At 39.2% G+C, this 12,503-nt stretch overlaps 1 long non-coding RNA gene across 1 annotated transcript in view; it reads right to left on the bottom strand.

Moving 5' to 3' along the window:
• LOC107321121 overlaps nt 1-12,503 on the bottom strand; it is a 213,539-nt gene that overhangs the window by 124,845 nt on the left and 76,191 nt on the right. The window contains exon 3 of the long non-coding RNA XR_004309069.1: nt 5,800-5,948. This is a non-coding gene — a long non-coding RNA (uncharacterized LOC107321121). The remainder of the gene's footprint in view (nt 1-5,799; nt 5,949-12,503) is intronic.

Genomic DNA, 12,503 nt, shown 5'->3' with positions numbered 1-12,503 from the left:
CATGCTGGCAAACAATAACTTTATATTCTACCCCCTTGGTATAAATGTTCTCTTCTCAGAGCTGACAGGAAGTATTGTTGAACAATTCAGAGCAAGTGTGTTTTACTTCTCTGTTTTAATGTTTTATTATGAGCTTCGATTATCTGTCTCGACTCAGCATCTGAGTCTAAATGTCTACCTCCTCCTTGAGCAGATTTTTACTGCCTCGTTCCACAGTTCACTTGTTAAATGGTTTAAAAGTTGTCATGATTTTACCTCCACACCTAGAAAATACATCTGAAAGCAGTATAGTCAGCACAGAAAAGCTAAACAAAATAAAGTGATGCTGTTAATTAAATACATTAGTACATTACTTGCTTGTGCCATTTTCCTGGGTATCTTTAACCTCCTTTTACTAAAATAAGAATGTTCTTTCTGAGTAGTGCCTTGATTGAAAATGTCCCAGCCATCTAAGAAATGCAAACACATACAGCAGTCACCAAGCAAGTAAAGCCCCTCAGTTTGCCTTCTCAAAGTTATCACACTAACTCCATCCAGATGTTTTCCTATTCAGGCCAAATGTTTGGAAGTCAGTGTGCCTCCAGAGGTCACATCACCAGTGAACGAAGCCTGATTTTTTTCCTGTAAATACAGGAATGAAGCTCCCAACTAGTTTGGTGATAAAAATACACAGTCCCATGGCATTTGGTGCTAATCTCACAGGTATCATCTCAGAAACTTGACTCTTGCAAGACTGCAGAGGAAATTAAAATCCCAACAAGGATACGAGAGCACTAAGGATAAAAGTCACCACATCTTAACATACATATTTCTTGCCAATTACTGTGATGGTGAAGATCTAATTGCTATTTTCCCACATTTTTTGGAAGAGTGGTTTCCACAGGACATTAAGTAACCTTGCCTTTTACATATAGTTAACACTTCCATCTAAACTTCACTGAATGTTTAATTCAGGGCTTGAGTACACACTGAAGTGCAGTACCGCCCAGGACAAGAATCAGCACTTTTCTGTCATTCTCTCTTCTAAAGATGCAGATTTGAATCTCTCTGTTACTTACGGCTCATCAATTCCATCTAGCAACAATCAGCACATAAGTGATAAAGGGAGGAAAAGTAATAATATGTCATAGATTTAGGGAATGGAATGGAAAGGAAAGGAAAGGAAAGGAAAGGAAAGGAAAGGAAAGGAAAGGAAAGGAAAGGAAAGGAAAGGAAAGGAAAGGAAAGGAAAGTAAAGGAAAGGAAAGGAAAGGAAAGGAAAGGAAAGGAAAGGAAAGGAAAGGAAAGGAAAGGAAAGGAAAGGAAAGGAAAGGAAAGGAAAGAGCATTGTCATCTCAATTTCCTACAGCTTCTTATCAAATAGGGGGGAAAAAAAAAGAAACATTTAAGAAAACTTCTTGGTTGTTGTCTATAAGCAGAAAAACACTTAAGGCTCAATGTTAATGGCAAGGGTAATTGTTTTTGATGGAAAAAGTAATTATCAGATCAATACTTTTGTCCTTTGTTCAGGTAAGTCCAGTAACAGATGTAGAGTCAAGCCCAGAAAATGCCTTTCTCCAAAATAAACCTCCATCTCTACTTAAACACAGAATAGAAGTACTTAAAAATAATTGCAAGTATGACAAATATAACTAAAACTCCAAGTCCAGGTCAAGGAAGGAATGTTATTCCAGGCAGTAGGTAACCAGTGGTGATGCAAACAGCTGCAGTGCAGTTGGAGAAGGACTTTAAGAATTATTTACTTCCTTGCATGTGGAGCCCAAAGATGAAAATCTCTCTGTTAATAAAGCAGTTTTGAAAAGCCCTCACGAGACTTCAAGAGTCACAGTGCAACCCATTCACTGTTTCTAAATGGACGATAAAAGACTAAAAAGACAACAAATATAACATGATTGAAAACGTGTTTGAACGATGTGAAGGTGCTGTAAGAACTTGTACTGAAGTTAGCCAGCATTTATTTTTAGCTGCTGAAGAGAACTGTGCTATTTGAATGTACTGCAGGCATGCTGTAACGCATGCACTCCTCAGTTACAGTTGTGGAAGTATCAAAGATGTAAAATCAGATGTAAAGCATAATGAGATATGATGGATAAGAAAGCCAATTTTAAAAATGAGAAAATATTTGAACAGGACAATTCTTAGAGGCAAGGGCCTCTGTTTTTCTTCCCATTTGTTTTGGACCTGTGGCAGAGAATGTTCCTGCTCTGTATCAGGTCTAGTCAGAGGCACTTTTGGAGTGAAAAAACAAAAACATGCCTGGAGAGGTGCTTAGAAAGGTCTCATCTGAGTGCGCACACCAGCACATCTGGCCAAGAGGCAGCTTCTCTATGAGGATCAGATCTCAGGTGGCTGTTCTTGTCATGCCTGATGTCCCTCCAATGTAGCAGGCACTGAAATTAACGCCATTCAGTTCCCAGTAAGATTTGATTGGCTTCCAGAAATACAGCAGGGGCATTGGGTGGCTGCACCTCTCTTTCTTCACCTGAACAGTATTCGTTTTCTCCAATGATTGTTCTCCTCAGAAATGCAAGTAGTAGCAGCTGCTGGATCTTGGCAATGATTTGTTCCAGCTAACGTGGTGCTTAAATTTAGCAGGAAAATCCATTTTAGAGGCCTTCCTCTCCCCTCCCCTTTGGGGAAATTCAACCGAACTGTTAAATGTCAAACACTGGTGACGACGAGGCAGTTCCACTGAGTGGCAGAATGAATCAAAAGCCTTAGTTGCACAAGAATTGGCTGGCAAGTCCGTTAAGAAAAAATCAAAACCCACGCAGTAAATTTAGAGCTGCTCTTTCCCCCTACAAATCAAATCAGCTGCTTGACAGCATAATATCTGTGCCAAAATAGCCCAACAAAAAAAGAGTTGCCCTCAGACATATTTCTGTGAGATCTGGAGATTTACAGGACAAAAATGAAGACAGATCTGAAGAACTAAAGAAGTAGATCATTATTTAAGACAGTATTAAGCAACAGCCAGCTATCCAAAACCCTGCTTCACACTAAAAATGGCTGCAGAGCCTGTCCCTTGTAGCTCACCTCTGGTTCTGAAAAATCAAGTCTTTCAGCCTTTTCAGGGAGTATAAAGAACAAAGAATGCAAAACTGAAAGGAAAGGGAGATTAAATGTCAGAATTAGGCACATATCCTTCTCACACTCGCAGCCAGAGTTCAGTATTGAGTATCAGGAGCAGGTCTAGCACTCCTGCTCAGGAGTACCACATTTTTCATTTCCCATTTAATATCCTGGCACACAAAATCTTAACGTCTTTAATCAGTGGATCAGCTGTGATTGGTGATAATTCAAATCTTTTTTTTTTTTTCTGGCAGAAGGTTTTCATAGTGAACCTATAATAATACAGAGAACTGACAAAGACACAGTGAGTGGTACTTCTTAGTGGAGCTATCTGGGGTACGGGGTCTTCACTACTCTTATGCATTACTGGCAGAGTTCCCACATCAGAAATACAGAAGAGTGGGGGAGAAATGTTATTATGTACTTAATCAGATTATCAATAAAGCAGGCTGGAAGACACCAAAGTTCAAATCTACAAAATGGAGTCTCCTGAGGTGAACTGCTATTAAGGAAATACTACAGAGCTTCTGCTTGAAAAGCATGACTTAGATTCCATTTCTTGAGGCACACTGTAATGAATTCTTCTCATCCTAGATTGAAATACTGTCTAGGAAAGATCATAAAACTTGTGGCTGTCACTTTTAGTACTGAATAGCTGGGTTACCAAGACTTTCTGGGGAGCTTTAAACATAACCATTACAACTAAAGCATTCAGCAATTTTTCTTTCATAATCTCAGAAACAAACTACATGGTAGCTCAAATATTAGCCCAACAGATAACTTCTGAACTCTGAACTAAAGAAGATTATGCTTCCATCACCAAAGCTGTTAGGTATTTACCTTTGTCCTTCTGTCTCATTAAACCTGTTCTGTTTTAAAAAGCACACAACCAAAATTCTAAGAATAGCAGAACAATAGGAAAAAAATAGCTACAGATATACTCATGCATTCCTGCTTGTAATTTGTTCTGGCCTCCTTCGTTCCCCACTGGCTGTTTTTCCAGGAACATGAAGATGAGTGGTTACTACTCATGGAAACACTGAGCTTCTGTTTGCAGAAATACTCACAGACTGTATGTGGAAATGAGCTGTGACTAAGGAAGTCAATATGCTAATAATTTAAAAATATATATATTAAATATATATCCAGGTAAGGAAGAGACTTAGTCTAGTGCTTGTTAGGTAACTACATTACAGACTGGATGACCACAAGACTTATTGAACAAACAATCAATTACTATTGATTCAGAAGTACAATAAATAAATTGCTTCTTACAAATCGAGTGAATACCTATTAGCAGGATTGCTTACCAAGAATTAAATGGGGAAAAAAAAGACAACATCATAAGCACATCTGCCTAAGTGGAAAATGTTTCCAGCAGGCAATTTTCATAACCAGTCTCTCAGTTGCTAAGACAAATGGTGAGCACTTCATACATATTTGTTTAGCCACAGACATTGCATGACAAATCTAATCTAGTCCAGGAAACAGAGAATGGGTTGGTTGAAAGAATTAGTAAAGGAAAATAAATCACTTAATATCTGGTCTGCTAGTTTGAATTCAATCCATATTAGTAGGTATGATGTTGCTACCCTCCAAGTACTATCATACTGTGAATGGGTCCATGTGAAATGAGCTGGCAGACTTTGTCCTGCCCTACCAAATTCAAGACTTACACTTCTCTCCCGTGTGTGTGTACCCTTCTCAGAACAGCAGATTATATTAGCAAACACAGCAAAAGACAGAGCAAAGCTTGTGAATGCCTGAAAACAGCTTACGCCTGACCTCTTAGCGTAACAACTGCAGGAAATGGAGCTCAGCAAAATGTATGCATTCAAAACCTGTATGCATTTTCTTCAAGGATGCAATATTTCTTACTACAGATTTTCCAGGTCATTTTCATGTTAATACATAATTACTGTCATTCTTTGAATACTAATGTCTTGCTAATTTCTGATTAATGATCTAAAATAATAATCTTCTCACAATTTCAGGAACCTCATGGCTAGAAAGCTGCACTATAGAAGGATGTCACATTCCCCAACACATTAAAGTGAAGGAAAAAAAGCTATAATGTCTTAGATTTCAAACTCGCCCAACAAAAACAATGTTACAAATTTTGCACTAAAGAGCAGAAATGAGCACTTTTTTCCCTCAAGCAAGCAAGGTGTTATCTGTCTTTAGTTTTCATAAGCTTTGTGATCATATTAGTGGGGCTCAAAGCCAGTTTTGAAATGGCTATAAATTACTATAATTTGGCAGCAATGTTTTGTAAACATAGAGGATACACATAAATTTTAGCTTATTTCCTGCAATAATCATTCAGTATTATTTTATATAAATGGCACCTACAATCTAAAGCCTGCAGGTTTGATATCAAGAACGCCTGCCAAGTAGAACTTGCATTTGCTTTCATGCACTGTAAACCAGGAAAGCTCTACACGAACTCCAGTTATGACCCAGTTTTGATGACTTTTGAGAACTAAAGAGCAGGGCAAGCTTAGTGCTGTGAACTTTCATCGCTTCATTCTTGTCTATTATTTTGTCCCAGGCAGTAAACTACTGTTTCAGTACAACTCCGTATTTTGTTACACTTTGGATCAAGGTTCCAGGATATGGTTACAAAGAGAAAAGACAGAGATCTAGAATTAGCAAGGACCACTCACAAAATCGGGTTACTCAGTTTTCTGATACGGTAGAACAATAGAAATTATAAATTGCACTTACTCTCTGTCTAGTCCCATGCATTTGTGAAGCAGGCCTTTTTGACATACCAGAAGGATGAACAGGAAGAAAACAAAACAACTCACTCTTCCTGAACTGAATATGAAGGAAGCTATTGTTCCTTGCTTCATCTTCTGTCAGCATTCTTGTTTCTGTGGAGGAATACAAAACAAATTAATTGCCTACCTTGCATGAGCAAGTGCAAAAGAGCAACCATACAAATACATTGGTAATTTGGAAAGCAATTCAGCCCTGAAGCATTTGGATTAGGTGCTACCAAATGGTATTTGATAGTGAGAATCACCTGGCTGAAGAGCAATGATTCCTGCAGCAGAAGCACAAGTGCTTCAGCATTCATTTTGTACAACATGTTGGCTTTTTTTCTTTTATTTTTTCCTGGGAAATCATTAGAGTATATTCTGAAGTTTACACTGTTCTTCACATTCATAATCCCTGCGAGGTTCAGAGCTTCCAGAGAAGTAAAAGCTGTGAGTCTCACCTCTCGGACCTGCTGATGAACCTGAGAGCAGACCTCATCGTCTGTGAGCCTCAATATCATTCAACTTTATTCCGTGGGGAGGAAACACAGCCACAGGGTGCAAACTAAAAAGCTGACTGCAAATTTAGTCTACAAAAACAATATTGGATGAGCTTGTGGAAATTATGCCAGGATATGTCCTTCTCTAGAGTCTCTGTAATCAACTTTTTAAGTGTCACATGATTGGTAGTGGCTGAAGCCAATATGCTAACAGAACTTGTATCAACCGAAGAAACTACTACACCTTCTGTCTCGTACTAGTAATTTTAAATGTACTTAGATATGTCAGTAGAATTTTCACATTATAATGGCTGTCCTTGTTTATTTAGATCTATCACTTTTAGGGCAATATCTGAATTCTTGGTTTCGTGGACCTCCTCCTCACTCGTAGCTGTCTCACCGTGTAGGTGTGGAGAACTCAGAGGTGTAGCAGGAAGGAACAGCTGATACCAGTGACAGCTATTGGAGCATTAAAACATTACACACAGATTACACACAATGGTCTCTCATTGCTCCCTTACTCATACCAGCACACCCCTGCCCATAAATGGCTTGGAGTGAAACACATAGCATTTAGATATAAAGATGTTAAGATGGATGTTCCATCACCCAGCATCACAGAAAATGTTCATCACATGGAACTAATTTATAGAATCAAGTGCTTTGAAATGAGCTACTGTGGGTTATGAGACTAAAAAGAATCCACACATCAAGACTTTTGAGTTATTTTTCTTTTTATATCTCCATTAATGTACACATACTTGAGCTGCTTGAGCCTGTACCTTGTAGAAAGTGTCTGAAACAGAGTGCAGCCTAACCAACTTACTATAAGAACATGTGCGGAAACAGGAGCTGAGCTTCAGAGGTGCAAAATTTGGGCCTGAAGCTGGAAATTGTTAGTCTGAAGGCGGCAGATACAGCGGGGAAGGATGAAAAGCCTGAATGTCATGTTGCCACCTCAGCAAATGAGGAGACATTTTTCAATTAACTGAGGCATGGGAGCTCTTGAAAACAGTCTCAGCATTTGAAATGCATGGAACAATGCTGACATACCTTGGGTTACATACTGAGTCAAAAATGATTTTATCTGTTCTTTCAAAAATATAGTGAGTGCAGTTGGAGGATTGAACGGTTTATGCCAGCGTAGCTGTGCTGGAATAGCTGAAGAACTTCCTGAATATTTTTGCCTAAAGCATACAATAGAGCCTGTCCAGGAAGTTCTGAGTAATCATTCGTCCTTTAGAGTTTAAAGTTCTTCCTTTAGAGCAGGAAGAAACTGTCCTAAGAGGGAGAGACCACGATTTACATAAACAAGGAACCCCACCAGCCTGCTTGAGGAAATAAAGAAAGAACAGACTGAAACATTTCCCAGGAATTTCAGTAAAGAGTAACCAATCCAGAGAGACTCATTAGAGAACTCAAAAAAAGAATTAAGATTTGGGAGGCAGTAGAGAGCCTACCGATACCCCACAGAGAACATCCTCTGGTGCGTAACACCAGATGGGTTTTCCGTACCCTCCAAACTTTAAAGATCTCTGTGTGGGCCTCTTAATGCTTTCTTGAACTAAAACAGCTTGTGTCTCTGGAGATGATAGGGGTGTCTCTGCCCCCGACAAGAGACTACATGTGATAACATCATAACATAAAGGAATTGAGACACCCAACCTACGTGGTTACGACAGGGATCACATCTCCACCCACAGACATCATGTCAAATCTTGATAGCAATTCTGTGTGAGCAGATTTTCTACTCAAAGCAAATTAACTAGAGAAAACAATGCTATAAGCTTTCCAGTCAAGCGATCCTGCTCTTTATGCTTTGAATTTTCCTGCACTAAAAGATTGTAAAGGGACTGGAGAAAAGAGAAAAGAATAAATGATAAAAAAGAAAAAAGATTTTAAAAAGAAAAAAAAGAAAAGGAATGAAGAAGATCCAGACAAAGTGAGATTGAGTATCTCGTAATGGTAATCTTAACACTGAATATCTTGTAATTAACAATATGACATTTATTTTTATTTTTACTGTATGCACATGCATATAAATAAATACACAAACCAGTGACTATTCATACATCATAGCTGCCTCTTCAGCTCTTAACACTGACCTCTATATTGTTCAAGTAACAAAGCATGCCATGCCAGAGAAAAGGGAAGGAAATCTCAGGAAATGCAAAGGAGGGTACAGACATACAGCCTATTCCATCCAGTTAGGATTCCATCCAGGTGTCTGCAGATGTTTCATCATTCCATAAGTCGGAATGACAACATTACTCCCCTATACTTCCATTGGGCTGTGCCGATTCTACAACAGGTAGCACCACATCTAGTCTGTCCTGAACCTATCTCTACTGCTCCCCCTTAGCTATTCATGTTTCCATGTAGACCCCATGCTAGAAACCTTAACTGACACTGAATACAGATCAGAGCTCAGCAGATTGCCCTGCAGGCATTTTGTCATGCTCTAACTAAATTTGCCTTGTGCATCAAAAAAACTGAGTACATCCTTGTCTTTGAGATAACCTTCTTTAACCTTTCATATCATCACACAAGTAGTTGAGTAGTTTCTCACATCCATCTCAATCTTCAGAATGATCACAACAAGAGATGAAAGAAAATGAATATTACAAAGAAAAAAAAAATAAATCATAATGTTCTAGTCTTGTTAAAGATAAGTATTTGTGCTCAGTGCAGATCCCTAAAAATACTGGTTTTTTCCTTTTTTTTTTTTTTTTTTCCCTTTTTTTCCCAGTTTATTCCCAGTCTATGCAGCTTGCTTATTTCTTAAGGTAAACATGCTAAAGCATACAATACATTGCACATTGCCCCTTCTTCAAGGGGGCCAAACGTTGCCTTTGGGTGAGGCTTGTTTGTTTTTAGTCTTTTAAAGCTACAGATGCATGGATGGGTAACCCTGCCCCCTCCTTCCTGCAGAAGAAAAGATAAATAATTAGTCAAGGCTGATAATTTCGTTTGAGCAAACACCAAAACACTAGAGACAATAGAAGTTTTATTTACAAATCCTAATCAGAGCCAAGCTTACAATCTGCGAAACATGCAGAAGATGTGTTCAGGAGGAGGAAGGGACAGCTGTATGTCAGCATCAATCTCCTCTTTGAAAACACAAACCTAATTCTTTGCCCTTTGATCTGATACAGCGATAAACAGTAGAATGACCTAAGACACCACTTTTTCCAGTACATCTTCAAGAAAATAAAACAAAACAGGGCATGAATACTAACACCTCAGCAGATACAAGCACTAACTAAATATAATAATGGTCTTTCTGTTCCTTCCGTTTCCACTGCTGTGTTTACATTCATACAATCAACCTCCTTTAGTACAAGTCAGGTTCCAGTCACAGGAGCTATCACAGGAGAAACAGGATTGTGAGGAAAAATCTGGTTTTAGTTTACAAATGTAAGCATAATGTAAGAGAGTGGTCAAACACAGTGACATTGTTCTAGTGCTAAACCAGAGTTTTATTGGGCAACTTTCACTGGATTTTCATGATTTGAGGCTGTTCATCCTGAAGAAGAGAAAGCTCTGCGGAGATCTGATAGCAGCCTTTCAGTGTCTGAAGGGGGACTATAAAAAGGAAGGGGACAGACTCTTTAGCAGAGTCTGTTCTGAAGGTACAAGGGGAGATGGTTTCAAATTAAAAGAGGAAAGATTTAGATTGAATATAAGGAAGAAGTTTTTTACAGTGAGGGTGGTGAGGCACTGGAACAGGTTGCCCAGAGGAGTGGTGGATGCCCCATCCTTGGAGACATTCAAGGTCAGGTTGGACCAGGCTCTGAGCAAACTCATCTAGCAGAAGGTGTCCCTGTTCATTGCAGAGAGGTTGGACTAGATGGTCTTTAAGAGTCTCTTTCAACACAAACAATTCTATGATTCTGTTTTGTGCCCCCCTACTTATGGCATGATTGGACGGACTGGCAGGGAGTTAGGTACTCCCGGACCATGCTTAAAATTACAAGTAAAGGTTCAGGAAATAGTGTGAGTTAAATCTAAAGAAGTGTAACATACTCTTTATTAGCAGTATGTTTCTGTATAATACATTCAGTACTGATACTGCAAACAGGAGAAATTGCATTGAACCTCTCTGATAAGCACGCTAAGGTGATTAATTCTCATCTCCCCAACTCTAGGATTCTAATGCCTATGAACCTGCAATCAAAACAATCTGTGATCCACCAAGAGCAAATAGCTTCCATAAAGCAGGCAGGGAACAGAAACTCATGGAGTTGGCTCAGTGTTGGACTGCTTTCAGCTACTGCATTCAGGCAGCCTCTCTGATCACCTAACTTCCAGTGCACTTTCACTTGATGAGGAGAACAAGCTAGGGACATTCTCCACACCTATGCATGGTTATAACACATGCAAATACTTTGAACAAAGTATGCCCTTGGGAATGGAGAAAAGTGCAGTCTCAGAAGACTCAATTAATCAAAGCTTTTGACTTTGTAAATAACACCTTGAATTTTATCTAGAAAATCCATTATTCAGGTATAACAAAGTATTTCTAATTACACCTTACAGTAACTGTGTAAACTCCACCAGACAGGAAGAGAACCAGACCCAGATAAAGGCGTGATTATTAATGCCAGGATATCTTGGGGCTGTGGGCTGTTCTAGCTGCAAACTTCTCCAAAAGTGAACCACCATGTGCTTCGGTAGCTTTACTCCAGCAGCAGGCTTGAAAGTTTACATCAGTTCCAAGACCAAGGCTTTTCAGATGTTGAGAACTTCAAAATGAATTGGAATTCACTGAAGCTTTAACCTTATGACTCCACTAAGAATGTATGCTGAGTCAGCGACAGAGCTGGAAATGAAATTTCTGAATCCTTGCTGCTTAGGAAATTATGGAGTTGTGATTTTCCAACTTCCCCAATGCCTTTTTTTGGTAGGTGAGTGGATTTTATCCATCATCTAAGCTGAGCAACCATGTAACCCAGCAGCTTGACCTCCAGCCAGCAGTCAAACTTCAAGGCCACGTTTGAAATTGGCTCTATAGTTTTGTCATTCTGATTTAGTGTGTATTCACATAGAACGCGGATAACGTACATGACTTTGTTTTTTCTTCCCCTCTCAAATGCACTTTTTTCCCCCTGGAAAATATTTTAAGAAAGCATGTGCACATGTAAATGCATTCTATAACAGATGGTATTTCCATTGCCTGGCTTGGCCTTTTCACTTCTCTTGCTTCATACATCTACTTCTATCAGAATTTTGCGTAAGGTTATAAAGAATGTAAAAATTCATGGGTTTACAGAAAGTCCCATGCAGTCCTAGGGAACATCTACCATTAATTAAAACTGCTGGTAGAGACTACACAGGACATGGTTTGCATGTAATATACTCTGATCAGAATAGGACTTGAAAACAGAGCCTGCAGCAATAATGAATATGCCCATAGTACTTTAGGAAGGAATGACCAAGGCTTCTGTCAGCTTACACTCAGATCCTTGTCACCTATAGAAACTAAGTTAAAAATAATAATAATTCCAAAAGTGTGAGAATTTTGTACAGGAGCCTCACAGGTTATTTCTTCACAAGTCCAACCCTGATGTAAAGGAAACATGACATCTACACTTTGTGCTCTGAAAAGAGGACCTGGGACAAAGCTATGCTAAGAAAAGTTGCATACCAGGTGACACTAACACAAGCAACAGCTTTACCCTGACAGAAATCTGAGCACATATTGGAAGAATGGGAGTGTGCAAATGACTGCTACCTACAAGACCTCATCATACACACAGGGTCAGCTCCTGAAACATGATTTGGACTGATATTTACCCTAAAAACCAGAGCAGGACACAAACAGTTACTAAAAGCCCACCCCCCCCACCCCCAGCCAAGTCTGATTATATAAAAACAGAAAACCTTGATTCAATCCTTACTCCATCCCCAAGATTTTCACCAGAGCTGTGGGCCTCAATGCTTCAAAGGCCAAATGTTTTCCCAAAGAAGGGCATTCAGTACCACTGTTTTAGGGTGACACTTTTAACCAGTGTTAAGTGGGATTTATCTAATGGGAAATCCTGTGTGCAAAACTTTTTTTTATCACCTGTGATTCTGCTGGAGGGGAAGGTTTAACTGGAATGTGTCTGGATTCCAGCTGTAAGCAGCAGGTGGTGAATTTCTTCAGATGGGGATTGGAGTCAAGCCA

The sequence above is a fragment of the Coturnix japonica genome, chromosome 1, assembly GCF_001577835.2.
Source record: "Coturnix japonica isolate 7356 chromosome 1, Coturnix japonica 2.1, whole genome shotgun sequence".
NCBI lineage: Eukaryota > Metazoa > Chordata > Aves > Galliformes > Phasianidae > Coturnix > Coturnix japonica.
This window is presented reverse-complemented; position numbering and strand designations above follow the sequence as displayed.